Source organism: Canis lupus, chromosome 13 (assembly GCF_003254725.2).
Source record: "Canis lupus dingo isolate Sandy chromosome 13, ASM325472v2, whole genome shotgun sequence".
Classification (NCBI taxonomy): domain Eukaryota; kingdom Metazoa; phylum Chordata; class Mammalia; order Carnivora; family Canidae; genus Canis; species Canis lupus.
Genome location: NC_064255.1, coordinates 28275634 through 28302230, shown reverse-complemented (window position 1 = coordinate 28302230; position 26597 = coordinate 28275634). Strand labels below are relative to the sequence as shown.

The following is a 26597-nucleotide window of genomic DNA, read 5'->3' as shown; positions in this document are numbered from 1 at the left end:
TTCCCACATATCCCCAAACTCTGAAGTTGGATGCAATGTGCAAATAAATGGAACTTAGATTTCCCCCTTGAAGGGGAGGAGAGTGAGTGTATTATGTATGGTAGAAGGCAGATGAACCAAATATTTGGTGGTCAAAGGAAGAACTGTGGTCCTTATTAGTTCAACCCCTCCAAATATTTCTGGGTCTCCTTTTTTGCCAAGCCATTGGTAGGATTGCACTTCCTTCATCCCTGGAAGGTAGTCCGGCCATGTCATCTGCTTTGGTCAATGGAATGTGATCAGAAATGATGTTTCTGCCTTCTGGGCAGAAGCATTAAGAACTAGTGTGCAACTCACCAGCTCATTCTCGTTCTGCAACTGGTGATACTACCGATAGTGGCAGCTGCTCCATGAGTCTGTTTTCTAGAGTGAGAATATGAGAGAACAGGGCTAGGGCTAACCCCCGATGGGCTTGTTTATTGGTGAGAAATACATCTTTATTGTTTCCAGTCACTGGAACTGTAGGGCTATTTGTTATGTGTAGTAGAAAGAATTCTAGATGGCCCCCATAAACCTTGTGCGTGGATGTTACTCCCATGATTGTGCTATCTTACACAGCAGAAGGGATTTTCCAGGTGCAATTAACACTAGTAGGTGGTTCAGAGGGAGATTATCTGGGCGGATCTGGTCTAACCACACGGAGTCCTTGAAAAGCAGTTTTCTCTGCCCTGGTGGCAGAAGGAGCCAGAGAGATGTGAAGCACAAGGGAGATGTGGTGAGGAGGAGGTCCTCTGCTGCAAGATGGAGGGGCCACATGGTAAGACCTGAGAATAGCCTCTTGTTGCCCAGAGAGACTCCAGGCCAACACCAGTAAGGAATTGGATTATGCCTTCAATTTGAACAAACTTGGAAGTTAATTCTTCCCCAGCCCCCTCTAGGAGCCCCACCTGGCTGACACTTTGGTTTATGCGTATGAGACCTTAAACAGAGAACAGAGGCTTGACCAGATCTCTGACCTACAAAACTGTGAACTAGTATATGGATGAGCTTTAAGTGAAAACGAATACATGATGGCACCATAGCCCAGCTCAACCAGACTGACACGATTCAGATTTGTGGTGGGGATCATTCCACTGTGACATTTTTGAAGGCAGAAATTGTTCTTCCTCAAAGCCTTTGTTTCTCCAGAGCATAGAAAAGTATCTGACTCATGATTTTTATCAGACTGAGAAAACAAGATTGATGTGATGTCTGTAGCAAAGTACCTGACGTGTACTTAATAAAAAGGTTTTTTTAAAATCATGTTATAATTATCACTCGTGCAAACTAGAAAGTCTAGCACAGCTCTGAGACTGTTAGAGATGATCACTTTTTTCTCTATCCCTTCCAAATCACGTAGGAACATTTGAATAAATAAAAAGGCTGCATCCTGGGGAGTCCTAGACCACTTGTGTTTTCACCTCTTCAAGAAAGAAGCTTTCCCTGAATCCTCAGATGAGGTGGGAGTCTTCTTGTTACATTTGTTCAAAGAACTCTCTACTTCTGTTTCAAAGAAATTTTCTCAACTATAATTAGATAATTTGTATAATTGATTGCTTAAAACCTGGTTACTTTCTTTGAGGACAGAGACCATGCTTGGTTGATTGGAGTTGTTTCTCTATGACCTCACATAGCTTCTGGGATGCAAAATTCCAACAGAAAGCAGAAGCAAGGCATGAGGAAACAGAGCCAATCTTCAGTAATGTAAATGCTATACAGGGCAGGTCTTATCGTTCCAAGTATACAGATACAGATAGAGGAACACCTACCAGTATGCTAGGGACATGACACAAGGTTGTCATCCTCTAAAGGGGATCTGGCAAAAGCTAATTGTGTTTCTGGAGCTCCAATCTAAATAGCTGAGGCTCAGGGAGGTTGAAAGACAAGCAAGGAAAGTCTAGGCAGTAAATTCCAACCTTTGGATTGAGCTGACACAGTGAGACTTATAGGGACCCGGTTGGGACCAGGCAGGCTTTCAGACCAACTCACTGCAGAGAGAACAGTGTCAAATCTAGTTGACAATTTGGCCCTAGCACCACAGAAGATAATTGCTATAGGATCGGGGGATTGGGTATGGGACTGGAGAAGGGAATTAATTTGAAGACCCATAATATGATAACTTTAGAATACACATATCTGTGCTTGGAATGGTTGAAGTACTTGACATATGTTGTCACAATTTACTTGCAGAGCAACTCCTAGGATAATTGCTAATATGGTCTCCATTTTAGAGATGAGAACGTGAAGCACAGATTCTCAAGGTCATAAGGCCAACTGGTATTGAAACATGGCAGTCGGGGGCACCTGGATGGCTCAGTGGTTGAGCATCTGCCTTTGGCTCAGTTTGTCATCCCAGGGTCCTGGGATCAAGTCCCTCATCTGGCTCCCTGCAGGGAGCCGCCTATGTCTCTGCCTGTCTGTCTGTGTCTCTCATGAATAAATAAATAAAATCTTAAAAACAAAAACAAAAACAAAAAACATGGCAGTCTGAGCTCTGAGCCCATACTCCTAACATTATGGCAGTGTGAAGTGGTAAAAGGGAATGTGTATGTACATTGGGGGCCATAAATAGTTTAAATCTGACCCTACTCTTTTGCAGCTGGGCCAACTGGAACAAGTTTATTAACCTCTCTGAGCTTCATGTCCTTTTTTACAAAGTAGGTACAATTACACTTGCCTTCAGAAGCGGTGATGGGGATTATATGATGATAATCATGACGAGTGTCAGAGTAGCATTTTAAGATGTATTCCATCCCCCCTTTACCTTTGGCCTCTTTTGCAACATATGTGACCCCAAGGAAAGCTTTTCTCAGCTGTGAAGGGCCTCAAAACTTGCCCCAGCTGGGTCGGGCAGAGAAAGAGAAAGGTAAGAGAATCCAACTTGCCTACCTTACTATTTCTGTTCCTGTTTGCTCGCTGCTGAATGAAGATAATAGTGCTTAGCTCACAGGGTTTTTATGAAGATCAAATGAAGTCATTTTTGTGAGAGTGCTCTAGAAATGCAATGTAAGAGTATGTCAGATATTATTATTCATTCCATTCTGTCTCATTCAACAGAATAAAGGCAGGAAGAATCCCAAAGCCTAAGCATTGTTAGGAGACAGATTTGTGTTTTCAATTGTTCTTCTTGGAAATTCTAAAAGTACTTTTAGCCTGAATGAGTATTGAAGAGATTTCAATTTCCCTTTAAATTCAGAGGTGCCAAAACCCTGTGATTTAGGCTCCCAGAAAACACTGTTGGATCTGTCCGCCTCTTCTCAGTTTTAATGAAGTACTGATACTTAGCTCAAGGTGATGAAATAATGTCCTCCATCACAGTTAAGCTTTATAGCAAGAGAGGCACCCTTCCCTATTGAGAAGCCATGATGGATTGAAGGCCCAAGTTCATTAGCGTAGTTTCCAAGGCGCTTCAAGCCAGGTCTGAGACTTCTTCTGTCTCCATCCCTCTGCTCTCCTCCTCCAGCTTCCAGTCTGATCTGCTTGCCACTCGATGAACACATCATTACATTATACTTTTCCCTCCATCTACAATGCTTTACCCCCACCAGCTTCCCACCACCGCACATACACTGTATTTGTTCTGAAATCTTACCTTTTAGAAGGAACTCAAACACCTCCTGTACTAGAAAGTATCTCTTTTCTGTCAACCAAAATTTATGTCTTTCTCCAGTCTATTTCTCTTGAAGTCACTTATGTATCCATTTATCTGTCCCTCCTTCCCTCCATCCCTCTCTCCTTCCCTCCTGTCCATCCTTCCATTATCTGAGTGTCTGCATTCTAGGCACTATCCAAAACCTTAAAGTCCTAAAAAAGGGTAACAAAAAAAAAACAAACAAACAAACACATAGATAAAAACACAAGGTCTTGGTCTTCAAATATCCCTTTATTTAAGATTGAAAAATTTCAAAATATTATGGTTACAGAGAGTAGATGAGGTAATGGTGACAGTTGAGGATGGAAAAATGTTTTGTTTTTTCAATGGGCATTTCAAAGAAGACCTCAGATGGTAGGTGATATCCATACTTATTTGTGTTGAAAGATGATTAAGAAATTTTCATATGGGGTACCTGACTGCAGCAATTTTTATACTGTCACATGCTTATACTTGTATAAGTATAAAGTATACTTTATACTTGCATATGTGGCTTCCTACCTCTGTCATTCTGAAATCATTGAAGGGCATTAACCCATATGCTGTTGTTCATTCTTAGACCCTTGAGGAATGCCTGGCACATCGAAATGAATGAATAGATAGATACATTGTGATGTTTTAGGAAGAGGAGAATATTTTCTTTTTTTGGCATAAAGGAGCTGACGATGAAAATACAGAAATAAATCTAATTTTGGAGGCCAACACTCTAAAGCCTAATCTCATGCTACATTGTGAAGCAATACTAACTAATGCTTATTGAGCACTTAATGTTTTAGACATTGGCTGAGTATTTTTCCTGCATTGTTATAATCAATCTACCAAGCATTCTTGGCACATAGGGATTATTATTATCTGCATTTTCAGACTGAAAAACTATAGATAAAGAGGTAAAAGAGGGATCCCTGGGTGGTGCAGCGGTTTAGCACCTGCCTTTGGCCCAGGGCGCGATCCTGGAGACCCAGGATCAAATCCCACGTCGGGCTCCCGGTGCCTGGAGCCTGCTTCTCCCTCTGCCTGTGTCTCTGCCTCTCTCTCTCTCTCTCTCTCTCTCTCTCTGTGTGTGTGTGTGTGAGAGAGACTATAATAAATAAATAAATAAATAAATAAATAAATAAATAAATAAATAATAAAAGAGGTAAAAAAGAACTTGTCCCAAGTCACAAAGTTGTGACTGTGCTGAGATCCAACTCTGGTTCTGGTTCCAAAGCCCAAGTTGTTGATCACTGCATGATACTACCATCCACATAGTTCTTCCTCTCCAAGTACTTCAGGGGCCAGCCTTGGGCAATATGGGGGATACTCACCTTCACATTATTGCAGGTGCAGCTCTACCTAAAAAATATGTTCAACATTACAAGACACTATGAATCACTGTACTTGGTAAATAAAATCTCTTCCCTGGGATTTTGTTTCATAGCATACTAATGAGTAACATATTTTTTTCTTTTTTTGAGAGAGAGCAGAGGGACAGAGAGAGAATCTTAAGCAAACTCAACACTCAGCATGGAGCCTGGTCTTGCCACCCTGAGATCATGACTTGAGCCAAAATTAAGAGTCAGTTGCTTCATTGAGCCACCCAGGTGACTCTGGGTGATATATTCTGTATTGCATTGTGGTTAAGCATTATCATTGATGCTAGACACCTCAGATTTCAAATACAAACACTTCCATGCTCGGAACCAAAAAAGAATTTTTTTTAATCTATTCAATTTACTCAGCTTACATTTCATCATGCATAATGATACTATAATAACACCAAATGTGTTAAAATTAAATGAAATAACATATGTTAAATGTTTAGTATAGTACCTTTTGCATGGTAAATGCTTAATAAATATTAACACTCAATATTATTAGCTGATGTAGACATATATTATATACAAATATATAATACCAAAACTATAAAATATTGCAGCATGTTTTATACATTACATATTATTTAATATTACATATATAATATGTGATCTAACGTTTATAATAGTATACATCATATAAAATTACATATATTATATATTAAGATATATATAATTATGTTTTTCCTTTCATTTCCATCTCATCTTTTAGATACTGTAGTACAATGTACTTGTTATGAGTGTAGTTTTTGGAGTCTGACCGACTTTGGTTGAATACTGTTCTTTCTATCGATTATCTAGGTGACTTTAGACAAGTCATTGAACATTAAGAACAAAAGAGACTAGTCCATCTCATTGACTGTTGTGAGGATTAATTGAAGCACAAATCACTAAGCAAAGTGTCTGACAAATAGTAAGCCGATACTGATACATTTGAGATACAAAAATCAGATCAGTATTCTTGAAACACAGGGAACAAAGGGTAATTTGTGTTACTTCTTTAATGATTTAATTATTTCTTGTAGTAAGAAAGATTGATGCATTTTTGAAAGCCTATGTATCTGGCAGAGAATTGCACATCGAGTAAACCAGAGAAGGGAAGGGTTCAAGACCGTAAATCTCCTGAGAGGAGGGGAGGCATAGCCTTAGCTAGGAGGAAGGATGAAGATTCTACTGTCACCAAGAGAAGCACAAGATGATAGAGACAGATATAGATAAGGAGAGAAAAGACTTAGGTACCATGCTTACTAATTAGTATTTTATCCTGGAGGTTACAGGAAGACAATAATATCCTGGTTTACTCTAGTAGTCACTCTGATGCCCATGTCAAGACTACCCCAGGAGATCAAGAGAGTACTGCTACAGTGCTCCAGGTGAAGGACAGGTACTAAGGTAGTGGTAGTGGAGAATGCAGGACGGGGCCATCTGAGAGACAACAGGACTCACTGGATCTTGATGACTGGTTATCTCAGGTGCTAAGGCAGGGGAAGAGGAACCCATTGAGGTTGATTTCTAGGCCCTGCTTTGGACTGCAGTGGATGACCATGTCAAGATGAGCAACATTGAGAGAAGGAAGATGGTGGAGATGCCTACAGGGTACCCAATTGGAGATTCCCTCTCCCCTCCCCCCACAGCTATTATTTATGTGGGCCAGGAGTTAATAAGGGTCTGGCCTTGAAATAAAGACTTAGGTATGATTAGTAAATACATGGGAATTAAAGCCACATGTCTGTTGGAGTAGCCTAGAGAGAAGGCGGAGGTTGGCATGTACAAATGGTGGTGGGAAGGGGCTGGCAGAAATGGAAGGAGGTGAAGACAAATTGAGAGTGGAGTCAGTTCATTGAAGCATGGCCCCTAAGAGGGGGATGACATTTATAACGCACAGAGCAGATGACCTTTCAATGGTGAAGAGCCAATTTTCTATTGTGACAGAAGGGAATGAGGAAAATACAGATGTGGATAGAGGTAAGATGTGTAGGTTGTGACTTGCATTTTTTTTTCCAGGGAAGTAGGAGGCAATGTGATGTACTAAGATTGAGATGGAAGGTCTGAAAGGTCAGAGATTTGAGAAGAAAAATGAGTCTTTGAAATGGAAGTGTTTCCAAGCTGGGTGCAGCGCTTGTTGAAAGTGAGGGAGAGAAAGTACATTTTAATTTTCAGGTGACCTGCACATCCGATAGAGGGTGACTTGAGAGAATTAAGGGTGTTTGGTTATCTGCACCTCCTGTAGTCCCTGATTTTAACATCTATCTTGTGTTAGTCAAGGTTCTTCAAGAAACAGAATGCACAGGAGAAGGGATATGGTTATAGATATAGAAATTCAGATGGAGATTTATTTATTGTAAGCTATTGGCTCAGGGGCACCTGGGTGGCTCATTGGGTTAAGCATCTGCCTTTGGCTCAGGTCATGATCCTGGGGTCCTAGGATTGAGCCCCACATCAGGCTCCCTGCTCAGTGGGGAGCCTGCTTCTCCCTTTCCCTCTGCTGCTCCCTCTGCTGGTGCTCACTTACTCACTCTCTCTCTCTCTCTCTGTCAAATAAATAAATAAAATATTTAAAATTTTTTTTAAAAAAGCTATTGGCTCACACAGTTATGGAGACTGAGATGTCTCACAATCTGCTGTGTGCAGACTGGAGTTCCAGGAAGGCCAGCAGTGGTAGCTGGAGAGCCAATAAGTATATTCTGGAGTTGAAGCCTAGAGAACCAGGAGTGCTGAGGGCAAGAGAAGGCAGATATCTTGGGAGCTAATCAAACTTCCTCTTTTTGTTCTCTTCAGGCTCTTGATAGATGAAATAATGCCACCCACACTGGGGAGGGACTATCTGCTCTACTCAATCTCCCAATTCAGAAGCTAACCCCTTTCAGAAACATACAGACACACTGAGAAATAACTTTTGGTCAGATATATGGCACCTTGTGGCCCAGTTGATGTAGAATGTAACATGTGCCTCATGCAGCCACCAGAAGTATCTAGCCACCATCATAGAAGCTTTGTCTAGTAATCACACCCACTTCCAGAGCATCTAACATTCATTCATACTCACTCCCAGACTCCAGCTCCCTCTTAAAGCATCCCTTGTGGGACATGTTAGAGGAACTAACAGAGAAACAGCAGAGAAACAACAGAGCCATCATGTTGGTTTAATGTGAGTCTTCTCAGTTACCCTCTTAAGTTAACAGGACAAGGCTTAAATAAAACTCTTTCGATTCATGCACCACTAGGTTAGGGCTAAGTCATCACCACAGAGGTATTAGAGCAGTTTAAATCACCTTAAATCCTTATCTCTGTATAATTAAGAAATTCTATGCTACCATGACTTTGAATTCCATGGTCAATTAACAAAAGAAATTGTACAAGTTCTCTGAGCTTTGTAATTAGCTCTGAGTTTGCATCCTGGCTTGGCCACTAACCAGTTTCGAGACTTTGGGCAAACTACTTCAATGCAAATGCACCATGGCTTAATCTCCTCATCAGTAAAGTGGGAGTGTTGAGGTATACCTTGGAGTGTTGTATAAAAAATCAAAAGAAATATATTTTAAATGTCTACATTAGTATTGTGTAACAGGTACTTCATAATACCCTCTCTTCATAAAAAGAGTAAATCCTTATGCAAGGAGGCTATATACTCATAAGATATAATATCAAAACCTTGCTTATCTCAGAGAGAGGATAATGACAGCTGAGTCATCATAAAGCAGAGGTAATAGACCTGTTCTTCTGGAAATCAGACCAAGTTCTGAGGAGACAAATTTAGGCTTAATGTGGTGGTTAGCCAAAAGAGAAGAGCTGTCCAGCTGAGATTCTTCAGCTGGCAACAGAATCAAGCTAGAGTTTGATAACATCATCTTCTCTTTGCTATTTCCTGTTTGTTTCATTCATCACGTTTTTATTATTTTTAAAAGATTTTATTTATTCATGAAAGACACAGAGAGAGAGGCAGAGACATAGGCAGAAGGAGAAGCAGGCTCCCTGTAGGGAGCCCGATGCAGGACTTGATCCCAGGACTCCGGGATCATGACCTGAGCCAAAGGCAGACACTCAACCACTGAATCAGCCAGGTGATTATCATGCGTTAAGTTTACGTTTCACTTATGGTAAGCCATTCTTATTTTCCATTTAAGAGGGCAATTGGTATTTATAGTAGGACGTGAGTCTCTGAAAGAAAAATACTGAATATTAGTATTATGTGCAAGCGTCCTGACAAAGATGCAGAAATGCCTGATGCTTGGGAGATATTTGCTGGAAGAAGCAGCATCCTGTTTTCTCTTCCAGCCTTTGGCTGCTATGACTCTGCATTCACAGGAGAGTCCTATGCCATGCTCGCTAACTTGAAGGCAGTGAGTCTCAAGGGCAGCAGTACAACTCCTCAAAATGCATTCTGAAAATGCCTAGGATATATTTTTGTTTTTCCCAGGAATTGGACATAGTGACCCATACTAGGGGCCGAGGGTGCTAGATGTTCTGTGCTGTCAGGGACTGTCCCTCACACAAAAATCTGTCTTATTGCTTTCCATCCTATATGATTTTCAAAGATCCTGCTGTATAGTCATTAATAAATTGCTTATGATTATGATACACACTCTCAGAGTACTGTTTTCATGGTTTTAAGATAAGATAATTGCCCAAGAATATAATTGCCACGTAAAGTGAGAAAAGATCTTAATTTGTTATTTTTAGACTGTTATTACCAAGGGCTGTTACCCATTGAGAAAATCACCAAGAGTAATAACTATGATATTTGAGTTGCTGATTGTGCATACTGAGATCGTGTGTGTTTGTAGCTGTCACATTCCTTGCAAGCCTATGATATTGGCATATTGGATGACTTCCTGTCTTCCAGAGTGTTCACCTGTCAGTAATTCCATATAATAAAATATACATAGTAAATTATAATGAATAAATATGTATATAATTAAGCATTTATAATGCAGTAACAGGTTTTATATTTATTGAATTATAGATTTTTATTTTATCAGAAACTACTTTTGTTTCTTTTATATATTACATTCAGATATTTCTTTTGGCTTTTCTTAAAATCATTTGAGTAGCTAGGTTTTATTATCTATGAATTCATGATCATTTCTTTTCTTTTCTTTTTTAAATGCTGGTTGTTGTTGTTGTTGTCGTTTTAAGCTTTTATTTATTCATGAGAGACAGAAAGAGAGAGAGAGGCAGAGAGACAGGCAGAGGGAGAGGCAGTCTCCATGCAGGGAGCCCGACGACGTGGGACTCGATCCTGGGTCTCCAGGATCAGGCCCTGGGCTGAAGGCGGGGCTAAATCGCTAAGCCACCCGGGCTACCCTGATCATTTATTTTCTACTCATCTCATGATTTGCAAGGAGGACTTGCAAAACATTTAATAAAAAGCAGAAGTGTGGGGACAGTGTCAGTGTCAGGCAGCCTCCCTCTCGCATGTCTTCCACACTTTCTACCTGTGTGACTTAGGCAGTCCTTAACTTCAGAGCCTGCATTCCTATCTGCAAGGAGGGGATTCTGTGAGTGTACTGAGGGTTGTATTAAACCCTAGAAGCATTTAGCAGAGCACCTGGCACACGTTAAGCCCTCAAAATATGCAAGCCTTTCTTTATAAATTATACCTTTACTTATCCCTCTGAGTCTGGCTTGTAAGTTGGGCTAAAAACATTATCTAAGAGGATTGTTCAGACTCCACTGATAGAATGTTTGCAAACTCAATGTAGTGCTTGCCAGATGATGGATCTTGAAATGCTAGCTTGCTTTTTCTTCATGTGTGTTAACCCTAACTGTACAGTCACTAATTCTTGTTCCTAAAACCATAGTTCTCAATAAAGTGTAAAGAACATAGAAGGCCCTCTATATGTTGATTGTCTCAAGGAATAGATGGCAACCAGTGGGTATGCAACTCTAATGTTGGCTTTTATAAGACAATTGCATTTCTAAAACCCAAATGATTCTTTTTTGTATTTTTGCAATGAGGAAAGTAAGCTTCAGATAGAAAAATCAGATTAGAGGTCTTTAGGTATACACTGTATTTTAGGGCATGAAGGAATTGAAATGGCAATACAGAAGGTAATCTCAAGATAAAATGGAAGGGATGTGCATTTTTCCACTCAAGCCTCTTCAGAGCATCTGCATTACTCACACACTTCGCTGGAGCTCGAAGCACTCTGCAAATTACAAACGTGCTTGTACTGCAAAGAGTCTCAGATTCTCAGTAAATAATACAATCATTCATATCCCATTGTCAGCTCCTGGAACTCACCTATCTCATCCCCAGAGCTGGGTATTGGTAGTGAAGAGGCTGCCCAAATGACACTGGTGCTGATTAAGGACCCTTTGAGCATAAGGAACTTCTATGATCATGTTCTCTAGACTGCCTTTTCTCCTCTGAATTCCCACTTCCTCCTTAGATTTTAAGGCAAAATTATAAAGAGCATCTATTCTCCGCTTAGACCTGGGTTTGAATCCTGAGTCTGACATGACCTAGCCATGTAACATTGTTCAGATTCTCATGGCTTTGATTTCCTCATCTATAAAATAGGGATCTTATACCCTTGCTATGATTAAATGAGATTGTAAATAAGAAATGATGAGCATATGACATACAAACTTTTTCCCAAAAAGGTAAGTTTTCTCCCCTAATGAATTTTTTCTTTACTTTTAAACCCATCCCCAGACAAAGCCAGCAGCAACTGCTTCTTCTTATGTGTATCTCCAAAAGTTATCTGCACTTCATTATCTGCGCTTACCATGGGTCGCTCAACACTGTCTACCGGACGTAAGAGTAGTTTCTGCTCTTTCTCCTCAAGTTGCCCATAGTAGAGAGGAAGCTGTTGACCATGACCATGTCTTATATTTGTGCATTCCTGGTCCTAGAGGTTTCTGGCATATAATGAAGACAAATAAATGGTAGGTTTTTTTTAGCTATGCATCACAGACCTACAAGAATAGCAAAATTAAATATTCAAAAGAATGCATGTTGGCCAGAAGTATCAGACATCACTTTTAATCTATACATCAGTTGGTAATCTATTAAAATTCTTTTCTACAACTTTTACCACCTTCAGACAAAAGTTAATATTCACAGTTGGCAGAGGGAGAAACTGAGGAGGGATATGAGCAGATCTCCTGCAGTGAAGCTAGTTAGTGTGGTTGCCTCAATTAGGACTCCTTCAGTAGCTAGGCGCAGAAAATCGGATCCAAGCTATCTCAGTAAGATGGGGGAGTAGATGCTCATGTAAGATGTCCAGCAGTAGATCTAGCTTAGAGGAATCATGATCCTGAGTACAAATGATATCACCATGTTCTACTTCTTTGCTCTGGATCCTCCAGGTGGAGCTCATTCACGGGTTCTGCCTGGTGACTCCAGTGGCTTCAGGTTTGTCATCATTATGGCATCTGTTCCAGCAGAAAAAAAACATTTGCTTCCCTGAGCATGCCAACAAAAGTCAGGGAACTGAGTCAGGGTGATAGTGAATGGCCTACCTTGAATCATTTCTCTACCTCTGCAACCTACGTCCGTGGCTACAGGAGCTGAATGCATTGACAGCACAGCTTAGTCAGGCTACACACATGGAATCTGGGTCTGAGGGCACTGGAGAGGGAGAGTCAGCTTTCTTTACCTCATGTATGTGGACCACAAAAAAGAATGATTGATAGTAAAATCAGTACTCTCATAGTAAAATCAGAATATTCTCAAAATAACTGTACTCTGATAAGGAAAACTAATAAAATTCTACTCCAATGGCATAATCAAGAGAACTCTCTTCTCATGAATGGAGATATATATGGAGGCCAACAGAATGGGTCCAGGAAAAGATAACTGTGTGTGTGTGTGTGTGTGTGTGTGTATGTATATATGCACATATTCATGCATTTATATAAACATATACATATATCTAAAGTATGATAAGGTGGCTCTCACAGGACTGCTATTAGGTTGCAACATTGCTCAGAATTCTTATATCACCAATTCCTTTGAATTAAAACCTCAAAGGTCAGTAGCAAAAGTGCAAATAGACTAGAAAACTAACAGTTTTCTAGAAAACTAATGGTTCACTGGAAAATGATCATCTAGACTTTAAAAATCTATAGTCTAAAATTATAATTGAAGATTGTCAAATGAGAAAATCATATTCAGATGTTTGCATACTCACCAGAGACTACTAGGTCAATATTTATCCTTCCAGGTAAAGAAGGCTAAAGTTTCAATGTCTCATGTATTATTATACAGTTCTAGATTCTACCTGTTTCCCAAGTTATATTGCCAGAAACCTAGTTATGAGCTATTTTGCTTCCATTTTCTGTAGACTTAAAAGTTAATATTTAGTAAAAGTTAATATTCTATAGCATTAAAAATTAATATAATTTATGCTCATAGTAGTCATTACACTGGCTTTTACTGTTGGATCAATGTAAGTAATAATTGCCTAAGGAACACTCCTGAAATTTCAAGCATCATTTCCATTGGTTGTCTTCACCAATGGTGCTTAAGACCTTGTGAGATTAAGTGGAGTAAATTTCTTTATGAGATGAATGACAAGCCAAAGATTTCATCTTTTGTGAAAAATCTGTTAGAGTTCCTTTTATCAGAAAGAAAAAAAATCTGCATGATAAAAACGGTGTTGATAGCCAAGCTTAGTGTTCACTTAATGTGAGCATTCACTCACTGAACAAATATTTATCAAACACCTGAATATGATTTTAGGAAATATGAACCTGGCAGTACCAAAGACTAGTCTCTGCTGTAATGGAGATTTCATCCAGGTGGGGGATTAAATGTTACAAATAAATGCATAATATATGTCAAGTATTAAGAAGCATAAAGAAGAAAAGATATGCTGAGCCTGGGTTTTAGCCATACCCATTTTTTCCCCTAGTACCTCACTGACCTTTTGATAGTTTCTCAAGGTTTGTCATCACTGTGATTCCTTTGAAATAGAGATTGTTGATTGTGAACTGCCTTATTTTTTTTTTGAAATTAGACTTAGCATCAATGTAAATATCTCTTTAACTTGAACCAAGTGGTTAGATTGATTGCTATTGTATCCAGTATAATGGACTCACTCAGAGTGCCTCCTGTGTACTGAAAATCGGAGCTAGAGATGAGAAATACAGGAATATGAATAATTGCGGTAAAATGTCATGGGTTGTGCTAACCAGGAAAAATAGGAATTCCAGAGACACATCGAGGGCCCTATAGGTAGGCAGAACTGGACACCCCAAAATGCACTATTTACCTACCCAACACCTTTATCTGGAATACCAGGAAGGTGAGATGGGGTAAGGAGGGAGCCTTGGAAGATGCTAGAAAGTAATAACCATGGCCAGATGGAGATGAGCCCTGAATGTCATGCTAACAAGTTGGTGCTTGACCACGTGGGTTTAACATCAGCAGTAAAACCTGAGTGAATAAAAGGCTAATAGAACTGCATGCAGGAGACATCAACTCATTGCTCAGTCTGCTCCAAGTCCTTGACTTTCTCCTCGCAACACACAGCTCTCTTCATCAGCTTTCCAAATCACAACAGACCTGGTCGCTTCTCTGCTCTGTGACTCCCCATTTCACATACAATAATCACCAAAGGCTTTGTGACTGCTTGCAAAGCCCCGCCTAATCTGGCCTTCTGTTATTCCCCTCCTCTTCCCCTTGCTCACACTACTCCTGCCATGCTCACTGGTACTGGTACTTAGCATGCCCAAGAATCTTTTGAAGACAGTGCCCTTCCCCTAGATGTTCAATGGGCACCCTTCTTCAAGTCTTTGCTCAAGCATAGTCACTTGGTGAGGACTGCCATGTCAACCCCATTTAAAATTACAACATTTCTGGGACATCTGGGTGCCTCAGTGATTGAGCGTCTGCCTTTGGCTCAGGGCGTGATCCTGGTCCCATGATTGAGTCCCACATCAGGCTCCCTCCAAGGAGCCTGCTTCTCCCTCTGCCTTTCTCTGTGTGTCTCTCATGAATAAATAAATAAAATCTTAAAAAAATTACAACACTGTTCTCCACTCTCTCTTCCATATCCTATTTAACGTAAAGCATATGACAAAATTTACTTACATATCATGGTTATATTGATCCCAAATCCAGAAAGGCAGATAATTCTGCTTTATGTTTTGCTGTACCCGCAGCGGTGCGTGGCTCTTGGAAAGAGGTTAACGAATATTTGTTGGATGAGTGAAAGAGTAAGTGGATCTCTCCAACGATACTTCTTTCCTGAGAGTCACCATTCAAGCCTAAAGAACCACAGTTGCTTTCATTTGCCCTCCCAATTTCCTATTTCATTACCATTCATTCTGAGGCTAATTTTTTATCACACACAATTTCATTGTTCCACTTCCACCATTTATGACAGAATGGCTAAAGAGGAACAAGCATGAGAAAAAATGGACAAAAGTTTCATGCATACTTCTGAGGTGGGTAATTTTCACTTGAACCATTTGTCCCTTTTTTTAATCAGGAATTGGTGATGCACAAAAGCAATCACCAGATCCGAAACAACTCAAGGTGATGACAAAAATCAATGTGCCAGTATCCAAAGATGCATTTCCTGTATGTTAATTACTGTCATTTCTTAGACCCTAGAATCATTCACTAAGTACTCAGTTTAATGATTTTTTTCCTACCTACAGGTTGCATAATGACTTTTTCTCGGGCACTCATCTTCCCCATGTTCTTGTTTCAAAATTATCTCATGCTTTTTCTCTTTCCAGAACAATGCACCAGACTACCATGCTAATACTATCTTTAGTTCTTTCCCTTCATTTTTAGTGGCAAGGAAGGATATCTTTAATTCTTCCCCCAAAAGTCATTTGGTTTGGTTTTGTTTTTTACTGTTAAATGATGATGTTACCTTGGGAATATCTGAGTAAAGGGCATAGCCAATCCTATCTCCAGAAATCAACACTACAACCAGACCACCACGACCAAAACAACTATATCAGGACTCTGGACATTGATCAAAGGCATACATCTCACTGAGAAGATTCTTTGCAAGAAAAAACTATTAAAAAGTCCATGAAGCCTATGTAAAAACAGTGATTTACCTTTCTTGTTTTCCTTTTGTGACTCACTTCACCTTTTCTCTCCCTGGCTCCATTAGGCAGAAGGAAAGTCTGTACTGCATCAGTAGTGTTTCCTAATCAGTGAAGAGTTGTTACCTGACTTTTAGCTGCCATTTCCATATAACCTACAATAGTTTATTCTTTTAGCAGAGCCAAAAATAAACAAAATACTCTGGAAGACATACCCCAGTGTGGGTCACTTCTGTAAGTTTTGGTTTCCATCATCATTTGTCCACTTTTGTTAACTTTAAAGAATTATAAAGTAACTGCTCTTGAATTCTGTCCAGAGTTCTTATTTTTAATTAATGGAGGAATGGGCTATGTCATGTTACATTTCCAGAGCAGAACAGAAACTGCTAGATCAAAGGCTGCAAACTTTTCTGCAAAGCTCAGTTAGTAAACATTTTGGGTTTTGATAGACATATATGGGCTCTGTCACATAATCTTTTTTTAAACAACCCTTGAGAAATTTAAAAACATTCTTAGCTTGTGGGTTATTTAAAATACAGATAGGATTTGGCCCATGGTCTATAACTTGCCAAAACATACTTAGGTCTTTGACTCTTTGAAGATTTATTTACTTGAGAGAGAGACGGAGTGCCAGTGTGAACAAGGGTGGAGGCAGAGGGAGAGAGAGAATCTCAAGTAGACGCCACACTGAGCATGAAGCCTGACCTTGGGCTCAATCTCACAACCCTGAGATCATCACCTGAGCCAAAACCAAGATTTGGGATGCGCATGTTAAAAAATACACATCCTTAAATTATCAAGATCTATTGAGCCACTCAGGCACCCCAGGTCTTTGTATTTTTAAAAGTAAGCTTTTTATTTTAGGAATCACTGTAGATATATATGCAGAGGAAGCTCTTGTACCCTTTATCCATTTTTCTTCATGGGTAACATCTTAAAATTTTATAGCACAATATCACAAGCAGGATATTGATATTGATATGATCTAGAAAAAGTCATTGAGTTTTAAAACTTTCTATTGATACTTTAATATAAATATATAAAGTTTAATGTTTTCTTATATTAAATACTGTTTTGGTGTCATCTCATTAATTTTTATGTTTTCCTTTTATTATCTTTCCTTTTTTAATATTTTTAAGTTTTTCTTGTGAATTCTTCTTTAACCCATGGATTAATTATACTTATGTTGCTTAATAATATAAATTGGGGATTTCTTTCAGAATATCTTATTGATAGCTCATTTCACACTGTTAAAGTCAGAGAAAACACTCTGTAAGATTTCAAACTTTCAAAAGTTTGGTCCATCATCTGGCTTATCTTAGATAGAGATGAACTTGCCATGTGCATTTGAAAAGTTTCATCTTCTGTGGCTGTATGCAACTTCACTGTGAATGCCAGTTAAGTCAGATTGATTGATACTGTTGTTCAGGTCTCCTGTATGCTTCTGGATATTTTTATATATACTTTTTCATCTACATGAAAGAAAGATATCAAAATCTTCCATTACATAGTGGATTTTATTTATTTCCACTTTTGTCACATTGGTTTTGCACATGAATTTTGAATCTTTGTTACTAAGTATAGATTACTTATAATTGTTCTTTCTGAGAAATTCTCCCTTTCACCATTAGGCAATGCCCCACTTTATCTTCTGTAGTACTCTTTCTTTTGAAGTCTGTTGTCTCTGAGATTGATACAGCCAGCTCAGTGTTCTTTCTAATCAGTATTTGCATGATGTACCCCTTTGTCATCCTTTTATCTTCCACTAACTTGTAACTTTTTTTTAAAGTACGTCTCCTGTAGTCAGCAGATTGTTGGGTCTTGAGTTTTTAGCTAGTTAGTGTTCCATTTTATTTTGTCACTTTGGACTGGAGTGTTAACCCACAATTCAATGTACTTATTGATATGATTGGATTCGGTCTATGTTCTTTTCAGTGTCCCTTGAGGCTTGTTTCTCCATTGTTTCTTTCCTGCACTGATTTGTGTGTGTGTGCGCGCGCTCGCGCATTTTGTTAGTGTTCTGTTTTATTTTGTCTCTTAGATTCTTAGCTAGAGTTATTTTTAGTAGTCACCTTCATGTTAAAATATATACATCTTTAAATTATCAAAATCTATTGAGTTAAAAATGTGTAATTGTGTAGTGATGATGGTAAGTAGACGTATTGTGGTGATTATTTTGCAATATATGCAGATACAGACTCATGTTGTACACCTGAAACTAATAGGTCAATTACATCTCAGTGAGATCTGTTGAGTCTATATTGTACACCACACACTACACAACAGATTCTTCACACTTGTCATTTGTATTATTTATTTTACAAATGCAATAACCTCAAATACTATAATTACTTTTCCTGCTTCTCCCATCCTTGTGCTGTTGTTCTTTCATCTTTTATTTTTATTTTTTTTCTTTCATCTTTTATATCTATTATAAATCGCATCTGGAAATGCAATTATTTTTGCTTTAAATAGTTAGTTATCCCTCAAGGGAAATGTAAGAATGAAAAATAGTGCTTTGTATTTACCCAGTTATGGGTTCTTTCTGGTGACCCTAATGTTCTCTGTGCTTGGGCTTTGCACATGACATCGATGTACCTCAGTCTGAACAACATAATTTCACATCGCTGGTAGGTCAAGCCAAACGCCAATGAATTCTTTCAATTTTAATTTTATGAAAATACATTTATTTCAGTTTTTTGAAATATGTATTTTACTGGATATAGAATTCTGAGTTTCTATTTTTTTCATAATTTTAAAGATGTGAATTCATCTTCTCCTGGCTTCAATTTTTGTCTAAGGAGAAGAAAGGAGGTAATCTTATTACTGTTCCTCATATGGAGGAACTCGGGTGGCTCAGAGGTTTAGTGCCACCTTCAGTCCAGGGCCTGATACTAGAGACCCAGGGTCAAGTCCCACATTGGGCTCCCTGCATGGAACCTGCTTCTCCCTCTACCTGTGTCTCTGCCTCTCTCTCTCTCTCTCTCTCATAAATAAATAAAATATTTTATTAAAAAAAAGAAATTTGCTCATTTTTTTCATGATTGCTTTAAATTTCTGTTATCTTTGGTGTTCAACAATTTGACTGTGAAGTATTTAGATACAGTTATCATTGTAATGTTTCCTGCCTGGGGTTCACAGAACTTTTGTATTTCTAAATGAGCATTTTTCTTCAAGTATGGAGAATTGTCCATCATAATTCCTTCATACAGTTTTGCTGTAATCATCCTATCATCTGTAACTCCTGTTTTCTACAGGGCAAATGACTTAATATTGTTCACAGTTCCTTGGTGGTTTATTCTTCTCTCCCCTCAATAATTTTCTTTTGAAATTGAATGATTTCTACTGTTTTTTCTTCAATTTCACTGGTACTTGATTTGATTACACTTGATATACACTACAGTAAACATATTTTTGAATGCATAATTAAATTAATTTTATCATATCTACACAACTCTAAAACAACAGTTAGGACAATGAATATATTGATCACACTCAAAGTCTCCCCCTTCCCTTTTGTAACCCATCCTTTTTTCCAAATCTGGTAATCTCTCACTGTCCTGGCAGTGCCTTTGGAAGATTTTTAATTTCAATGAAAAGTTTAATATACAGATTGTTAACTGTTTGTGCATTTTGTGTCCTTTATATTTTTCCTATTCTTGTTACTAAAACATAATCCTGTTGTCTTCTAGAATTTTTATAATCTTAGCCCTTTCATTTAGATATATCATCAATATGGAATTATTCTTTTGCATAAGGTGAGAAGTAAGATTTGATGACTTTTTCTTCATATAGGCTCCCCAATATTGTCAAATGCTTTTATGCATCTATTGAGATAATCTATGAACTTTTTTTCTTTTGTCTCTTAACATGGTGAATTACATTGATTTGCAAAGGTTAAAACTAGCCTACATTTTTGAGATAACTCCTACTCAGTTGTGGTGCATTATCCATTCCAAATATTCTTAAATTGGATTTGCTAAAAAATCATTAAGAATAGGTACATTTATGCTCATAAGGGATATCAATCTGTAATTTTTTAAAGATTTTATTTATTTATTCATGAGAGACACAGAGAGGCAAAGACATAGGCTTTGGGAGAAGCAGGCTCCCTTCAGGGAACCTCTCCCAGAACCTCTTCCTGTGCAATTCTCTCCTTTAATTTCAGGTTTCGTCATTCTTCATTCTTCACCCTAGCTTTCTAAGGCCTCCCCAAATGTTCAATTCTTTTTGCTCAATTCAGGGAGTCTGCTGGGATTTTGGGGTGTTCCCACTCCTTGAGCTATGTCTTTGATCCGGTTTCTAGCCAATGAGCCAGAATAATTATAGAACTTGCCCTGTTTGTTTCCTTTCTCCAAGAGGTTACTATCCTGTGCTGCTGTTGTCCAGGATATGGCTACCAGGGTTGCATATCACGTGTTCAGTTTTTCAGCCTTTGGAAGTGATAAGTACATCTGATGCCTATTATTCCACCATAGCTAAGCAGAAGTTTACCAAAAATCAAAGACATTGTAATTTTTTAAGTCAAACTGCTAGTTAGGGCTAAGGCTTTCACCAATATTCAAGAAAACAAGGGACTGATTACTATTTAACTTAACTGAAGGGAATTTGATTCCTTTTGATGATTCAGAAAACAGTGCAGTGTTTTTCGTCAATGTTGCTTGATGAACATTAATTATCATTGTATTGTAGCTGTGAGGAAAACTGGCTAGGAATATTATGTTTATGATAATGTTGGGTAAGAAATTTAACTTCATATATTCTAACTGTTGCCCATCGATGATAACAAATTAGTGCATTTGCATTCTTATTATCATATCCCTAATCCAATTATACACTTGGTACTCAAAAGAAAAAAAATCACAGGGATGTTAAATAGAGAGGCAATCTTAGGATCTGCTAGCTCAATTTCTACAGGAATATCATCTACATAAAAAAAAGAAAAGTCGGGGGACATTAATATTTACTAAGTGCCTACTCCATGCTATACATCTTCATGTGTATTATTCTTTTGCAGCAAATTGTTACCAATTCAAAATATAGAAATGTGCTTAGACAGAACTACATAGTAATAGATGAAAGGAATACATTGTGCTATATTTTATTTATTTTTAAAGATTTATTTATTTAAAAGAGAAACTGTATGTGTGCACAAACAGGGAGATAGGCAAAGGGAGAGAGAATCTGGAGCATAATCCCCATTGAGCATGGATCCTGACTCCATGCTTGATACCAGGCCCCAAGATCATGACCTGAGCCCAAATCAAAAGTTGGACATTTAACCCACTGAGCCACCCAGGCACCCAGGAAGGTATATATTTTAATCTATAATTACTACCTAGATCTGTGCAACATATGGAAACAAAATAAAATAGTGAGTTATTACTTTGTTATCATAACAAACTCAAGAGGTGTCAATTATTATTTACCTTGGGAATGCCTGTTCCTCATTGTGTTTCTACAGAAAGAAAATCTCATCAGAGTGACATCAAGAACCATTTTTTTTAATTGGCAATCTGATTCTAAAAACATATGAAAATGCAAAGGACTTAGTAAAGCCATAACATCTTTGAAAAGAAAAACAAAGTGGGAAGACAAACACTACCTGGTTTCAAGATGAATTACAGAACTATAATCATCAAGAGAATGTGGTTCTGACATCAAGACAGACAAATACAAAAACAGAAGAAAATAGAAAATCCAGAAATAAACCTACACAAATACGCACAACTAATTTTCAACAAAGATGCAAATGTAATTCCAAGGAGAAAGGGCAGTCTTCTTAATAAATAGTACTCAAACAGTTACATATCCATATGGAGGAATATGAATCTTGATTTATTTTGTGCCATATATAAAAAATAGCTCATCATAGGTCATAGACCTCAATGTGCAACCCAAAATTGCCAGAGGAAAACTTAAGAGAAATATGTTACTTTGGAAAACCATGGCAAGCATATTTTAAAAACTGGTCTTTATAAAATTAAAAACTTCTACTTGTATCTCTCCTTAGCCAGAACTTAGTCACAGGGCTTCACAAAGTTGCAGGAGATGTTAGGAAACAGAATTTCAATTCTGGGATGCAATGTGCCAGATAAAAATTCTATTACAACAAAAGAAGAAATGAATGGAGACAAAGCTGTCAGCCTTGGTCCCAAATACTAAACATGAATTAAGACTAAGAAAGACAACAAAGTTATGTTATTCTACATAAATTCTTAAATGCTTTGGCTGAAATATTAACACATCCTTCTGCTATTTAAAAATTCATTTTATACCTAGCTTAAAATTTAAAAAAAAATGAAAGAAAACAAAAAACCTGGCAATACTGTCCCCTCTTAAGAGCATTTTATTTGTCTCTTTTGTCATGTAACTTGAGTACTGATCATCTCTCTTCTTTTGAGCTTTGAGTGCCATTCCTGCCCAAATAGTTTTGCATGGAACCTGGCACAGCATATTTGCTCAATAGATATTTTTTTCTAATAAGAGCATAAGCAAATCTGACTGCCAAAAGTAAAACATTGGTTCAAGTGGAATTTTTTAAGTACCCACTCCACGGCAGGCATCGCCCAATATATATCACAAGAAGAAGCTCATATATCCACACACAGCAACTCTCTAAGGCATTGTCCCATTTTATAGGTGAGAAAACTGATTTTGAGAGTGCTTTTACTTTCTTGCCGAAGTTTGCCACTCTAACAAAATGTGGTGGGCAAATGTTACTAAAAAGAACATTGACCCTGGAGAACCTGTCTCCGTACTTTAAGTGGGTAAACTTTGGACAAGTCCTTTTGTTTATCTGAACTTTATTTCCCTCATCTATTAACTCTATGACCATTTGTCACCGTTCAAAAAAAACTCTAGGGCTTTCAGGTTTTTCCGTTCCGTGTGACTTAGCCCATAGATGCTGTGTCAACTCTGCCTCAGGATCCTGCTTTCATCCGTTTTGGAAACCCCGATCCTTTGCTCTCCATCATCCATATCTTTTACTTCATCATGGTTCCATAGCTACGTGTCACTTACCCTGTTTTGCACAAACTTTGGGACCTTGTGCAAACAGCGCTCCTAACATCTGAGAACCCAAAGCCTTAAGCAGAGACACATTTCCAACTGTGTAGAGGGTAAGAATAAATCTTCCCATTTTAAAAACTGACTGCCAGGAACACCCTGGAAAGAATATAATGGCACAACCAATCTGATTATATATAAAGAAATAAATATACACGGTCTTACCCCATTATTTGACACACCAGCAGGACCCTCTACCTCAGGCCAGAAAAAAAGAAACAATAAATAAGGCGATGTATTGTGAAGCCAATGACCTTGATAAAAAGCAGCATTGTGACATTTATAAAAGGTTCTTTTATTTTTTTTTTATTACCTTGGGAGGAAAGGAGGAAATGTCCCTGGTTCCTCTTCTTTTTTAAAAGGCATTTGTACAATGCACTTCTGAGGTGTGGTGAACAAGGGTGGGGCAATCCATGATTCTACCTTTGACTTGACCTGTTGTGGTTCTTGGAACTGTTACAATCAGATTTTTTGTAAGAGCTCTCTGGGTTGGAGCATACAATGTTTGTGACTTGGATAGGAATCAGATTATCAGAAGAGCAAGCACACAGGTTTGATTCATAAGAGGTCTAGGACTACAGAAAGAGCTCTGGACATGGCGTCAGGAGAGGATGGTTGGCTCCTGGGCTCTGGAGATGTCTAGGACCACAAACAACTAACTTAATTAACTTCCACTGGGTCAGTTGGAAGGACACTTGGAAGTCAGACACCCTGAAATTTTGGTTTTTTAACCATAAAATAACTCCATATGTATTTTCCCCTATAAAGATCATCTTAGCACTAATTAAGCCCTTACAACATGCCAGATATTAGGCTAAATACATGTACCGTTCCATTTTTTTTCAGTTTTACTAAAGTATAATTGACAAGTAAAATGGTAATATATTTAAAGATACCACATGACGATTTAATATACATTGTGAAAGGGCGACCCTCATCCAGTTCATTAACACATCCACAACTCACATAGTTATCTTGTTTTTGCCTTTGGTTTGGTTTTGGCGAGAACATGTAAGGCTCCTTCCCAAGCAAGTCTCAGTTATACACCTAGTACAGTGTTTTCAACTACAGTCACCATGTTATACATTAGATCCTCAGATCTTTTCTCTTTTACCTTTAACAAGAGTAAAACTTTGTACCCTTTTACCAACCTATCCATATTTCCCCCAGCCCCTAGAAACCACTTTGCTGTTTCTATTAATTCAACATACAGGGATGCCTGGGTGGCTCAGTGGTTGGGTGCCTGCCTTTGGCCTAGTGGCATGATCCTGGAGTCCTGGGATCGAGTCCCACATCGAGCTCCTTGCATGGGGTCTGCTTCTCTCTCTGCCCATGTCTCTACCTCTGTGTGTGTGTGTTTCTCATGAATAAATAAATAAAATCTTTTTAAAAAATTCAACATACATATTTATAGGAGAGTCTCTCTCTCTTATATATATATATATATATATATATATGCCTTGTATAAAAACTGATTGACTTATACATATATATGTATATGTTGAATTAATAGAATACATATATACATATATACAAAGATTCCACTATATACATATTAATATATATAATATATAATATGTAATATATATATATAGAAACTTTCCTGTTTCTATATATATAAAGATTCCACATATAAGTGACACACCCAGGATCTGTCTCTCTCTGTTTGTCTTATTTCATTTGCAAAATATTGTCATTTCTGCAAATTTATTATCTCATTTAATCTTTATAAGAACATTAAGAGGTAAGTATTATTCTCAGTCCCTCATGGTACTGATGAGACTGGGGCACAGAGTGGTAAGTTATTGGCCATAAGGTCACACAGCGAGCAAATTGGTGGGACCTAGATTTGGATCCAGACAATCTGAGTAAGCATGAAATGAGTAAATAGGAGATACCACAAATGACTATGGGGGATGGAAGAGGGAGGCTTAACAGTGTCCTACAGAGCGAGTCTTGGCATCCATATATCCACTTCAGCTTTTCTCAAGCAGCACTCATCCGTTATGTACTTCCCCATGTTTGCCATTTCCTCAAGTTAACCAGGTAGCTGTGCTGGTGCTGGTGGTCAGCATTAGCATCTCAAGACTGCATTTTAAAATTTTATTTAAATTCAATTTATTTAATATATATTATATTATTAGTTTCAAGGGTAGAATTTAGTGATTCATCAGTTGTGTGTAACACACAGTGTTCATTCCATCAAGTGCCCTCCTTAATGCCCATCAACCCAATTATCCCATCCCCCACCCACCTTCCAGGTATATATTTAAAGAAAAAAATTGAATAGAATTGTTTATAAAAACAGATAAATTATATCCATCAAAAACTGCCCTTCTACCTAAAATCATCTTGAATATAAGCTCTGCACTTTGTGGAAGCTCCAGACTCACTAGTCATAAGCACTCAATAAATGTTTGTTGAATTGCAGGGAATCCATTTTGAATTCCTAATGAAAGAATTTAGGCCCAAATTCAGGTTGTATGTTGCCTGCTGCAAGTTGCAATCTCTCCCTGTACACACTCCATGGGAGAGAGAACAGTAGATAGAAAGAAGGGGTCAAATCCTGAGATTATGGAGGGACAGGTATAGCAAGAAATCTACCTCAAGAGCAGAAAGCATTTCTCAGTGAAGGTGGGATAGGGAAACTGAAGGGATCTCATGGTTAAAAATGGGTTTGGGCTCCTTTTCCTGTTTCTATTCTTGCTGGGACCTGCTTTAGCACTTTATACATGGCTTAATGTACAGCCTCTCTGTCAAGGTCAAGGAGTTAATGATGTCTTTGGAGTCTTACAGCACTGTAGGTAACATCTAAGGAGTGACCAGGTGAGGCTGTCATGAACATTTGTCAAGGCCACTGACTTTAGACCCCTTGATGCCAAGACCCCTGGTTCCAGGGCACAAGTGACTTATGGAGGATACTTGAGCACTCATCTTTGTTTTGACCCCTTCCTGGATGTCCATCAGGACATGGACATCAGTCTGCTATTCTCAGTAAAAACCCCGAACTCTGAGCAAAAAGGAGACTCTCCTCTCCTTTCCGAGTCTCCCAGTTGCTCTGTGGATATCTGTACTCTCTTCACATCTTTAATGAACTTTGCTCCCACTTTCCCTCAATTCATGTTTGATTTGAGCCTTCATGAAGCCAAGGACCCTTTTGGCTGGTCCTGCGGGACCCCCTCTAACCCTGAAATCCAGCCAGCCTGCCTCAAAGTGCAACTGAGAGTCAGGCATTTGCTAGAGTTATTGGAAGAAGTGACACTCCAGTCACAAAGCCAAGTAAAGGTGAGCTTTGCCCAAGTGGGCAAGTGAAGACAAGGCTCTGTGTATCCTGAAGAAGTGACTTTCCAGAATAGACCAGCAAGGGCAGAGAGAGAGATTGAAACACAAAGAGCTGATTCAGTGTGCCTGGAAGATGTCAAGGTGACTATCTTGAGAGATCAATCCTCTACTAATTCCTTAAGGGAGGGTAGCTATTACATTTGCAGTCT

General features: G+C 38.4%; 1 long non-coding RNA gene across 1 annotated transcript; it reads left to right on the top strand.

The window, feature by feature from the left end:
• The first annotated feature begins 1664 nt into the window (after positions 1-1664).
• Positions 1665-21846, top strand: LOC112662447 (uncharacterized). The gene is made up of 5 exons (XR_007401822.1): positions 1665-1722; positions 2618-2675; positions 2817-2884; positions 11681-11913; positions 21503-21846. It is a non-coding gene; the product is annotated as an uncharacterized LOC112662447 (long non-coding RNA).
• Positions 21847-26597: the final 4751 nt, after the last annotated feature.